This window comes from Austrofundulus limnaeus, unplaced genomic scaffold (genome assembly GCF_001266775.1).
Source record: "Austrofundulus limnaeus strain Quisiro unplaced genomic scaffold, Austrofundulus_limnaeus-1.0 Scaffold339, whole genome shotgun sequence".
Classification (NCBI taxonomy): Eukaryota; Metazoa; Chordata; class Actinopteri; order Cyprinodontiformes; family Rivulidae; genus Austrofundulus; species Austrofundulus limnaeus.
Genome location: NW_013952741.1, coordinates 511653 through 514202, shown reverse-complemented (window position 1 = coordinate 514202; position 2550 = coordinate 511653). Strand labels below are relative to the sequence as shown.

Genomic DNA, 2550 nt, shown 5'->3' with positions numbered 1-2550 from the left:
CTATAGTGTTTTACATCAGCCAGCTCACTTTGTTATACCAGGACAGCTGAAAAGACCTGTTACTTCCCCATGTGGGATCAATAAAAAGTTTTTTTTATCTTACTTTCCCCTCCTTTTGCACCAAATTMATCTGAGGAGTTGATCCGCCCTGCTGTTTAACTCAAGTTTTTCTCTGTAAACAAGACTATAATGGCTTCATCAAAATCCACTCCACAACATTCAAACTGCTATTATGTGCAGCTTGTTACTGGTGTGAGGCTAGTGTGAAGTGTGTCCGTCTGTGAGTGTTTTATGACAGTGGAGGGGCTCAGCAGCTCCCGCTGGACAGAAGAAGTCAGAAAGAGGGATAGAAGTTTGTCTCCAAACATAAGMAACYACAGAAAAAACACCAGAAATAGAAGCTTGATTTGTCACTAGTCGTTTTTAACAAAGAAAATGTTGCTAAAAGGWTYAATAAAGTCTCCACTTCAACTCAGAACAGAAACGAAACTAAAAACTGCTCACATGCACATTTACACCAAGAGATCTCTGATTCGCTCATTTCGCTGTCAATCAAAAAGGGATTCAGCCTCCGACAGATCATCCAATGCAGACAGCCAGCGTCTGACCCAGCCCACTGCTCCATAGACCCCCAGAGATGCTCAGCGTCCGATGGGCGGGACAAAGCCAGCATTTATCCAATGACTCGTCTCGTTTAGCTGCAGTCTTTGCATCGCTAATGAGCTCTGTAGACGCTCAGCGTCCGACTGTTTAAAGCACCATGAAGCTGCGGGAATGAGTGAAATGAGGAAATGAGGAAATGAGGAAAGTCGCGTCATTACCAGTGATAAGAAGCTGATTCTGAACAAACGTTGAGCGCGTTGTAGCGCATATTTAGTCAATGACATGAACACACAACAGTATATATTTTATCCTTTTTTTTTACATTTTAGGGGAAGCTGAGCTTCCCTTGCAGCCTTAGAGAAATCACCGACCGACCGACCAACCCACCCACCGGCAGAGGTAATGACTGACCAGCRCAACCTAAGCAAACCCATGGGTCTGCAACCTGTATTACCAGAGCCACTCTTTGTAGCTTTGACCAAAACTAACATGGAGTAGGGTTGGGCGATAAATCAATTTAATCGATTAATTCTGATTTGCAATTTATAAAGATTTAATCTGGGGAAAATCTGGATTTTTTTTTCTCCCACCAGGGCACTCTTTGGGGCTTCTGTAGTTCAGAGGTCACCCCACCTGTCCCTCTAGACGCTTGGTACATGACATGACAATACAGAAGCTCAAAAAGAGGCACTGTCTCTTCACTTTTCTGCAGCTGGTTAGGTTTTGCATCCTCAAACTTGGAGCAACGAACAGTTTGAAGCTCTTTCTACAAAAAGCAGGAGTACAACAAATTTGTTTCAACACCTGAAACAAAGGCACTCCGTTAATTGTTTAAAATTAAAAACTGAATTTGGGATGAAAAAAAAATCCAAGACTTTATTGCCCAGCTCTGGATAATTTATATGTACAGAAATAGCTCTTTTAATTGTATAACTTACTTTACCCTTTTAAACCTTTTGTTTTTCATCAGCCAATTTTGTTTATTATCATTATATTTGCCAATAAAACTTTTCAAAAGGGTTTGTTTCCTGTAAACATACTGTGTCTGGTTATTGAAACAATGAGAATATTTCTTTTAAAACCGACAAATGAATGGACCATTGAGACATAAATCTTGTTATTATGATGTTAGATGTAAACTGCCCATAATTTATTTTTTATCCTGTATTTTAAATGTTGATCCACAGCTCTGTCCTGTCCTGACATGATAACAGACCTTACAGGGTGGGATATCTGCCCACAGATGACTCTGCATCCTGCTGGTATTAGCGCCCTGTTTCCGGCTCCAAGCGGTCACCACCGAGACGCAGCTTCACATTTTAACCCCGCAAACCAAACAAGCACTCACGAGCTTCATATATAGATGAAAACTGAAGAAAAACAACACATTTACTTACATTTCTCTGTTAAATGTGTCTTTAGCTCGCGCAACCGTCCTACTCGGYGACAATAATGACTCGTATTGGCTGAAAGGTGGCTGTGCCTCACTGTGATTGGTCGAGTTTTGCGTCAATCAAGGCGCGTTAAAAATACATGTGCGTAAGTTTGGTAGAGATAACACGACAATTATTTTGGCAAGAAGCTCACAAACGTCAAAGAAACGATAAAAAACGAGCCCTATTTTATTATATTAAAATGTTGTAGACAAGAAGCAGCATAAAAACAATGAAATTAGTCCAAATGGACGGAAAACAAACTAATAAATTATAAAAGTAAAATTATAATTCAATTAATGCAATACCAACTTAAATTTTCCTTTAAGAATATRTTTGGCTAAATATGTCTTATAAAAATAAAACTCTGCTTTTGTTGATCTGATAGCTTACACTCTGCTTTTGTAAAACAGTTCAGGATATTTTAATAATAAATTGTAAAGTTTTTAGTGTGATTTACCTCTCCTAGGAAAAGGCTTACTTTCTCCCCATTTTTTCCAACAGTAACATATGT

General features: G+C 39.1%; 1 protein-coding gene across 2 annotated transcripts in view; it reads right to left on the bottom strand.

The window, feature by feature from the left end:
• The window catches only part of LOC106527711 (proteasomal ubiquitin receptor ADRM1), a 34025-nt gene extending 31958 nt beyond the window's left edge, over positions 1-2067 (bottom strand). Inside the window, exon 1 of one of the 2 annotated variants that reach the window (XM_014022693.1) lies at positions 2001-2067. The gene's annotated coding sequence lies outside the window, so the exon portion shown is untranslated. Of the gene's footprint in view, positions 1-1819; positions 1922-2000 lie in introns of those variants that run through there. The other variant, XM_014022694.1, reaches the window with a different exon arrangement.
• Positions 2068-2550: the final 483 nt, after the last annotated feature.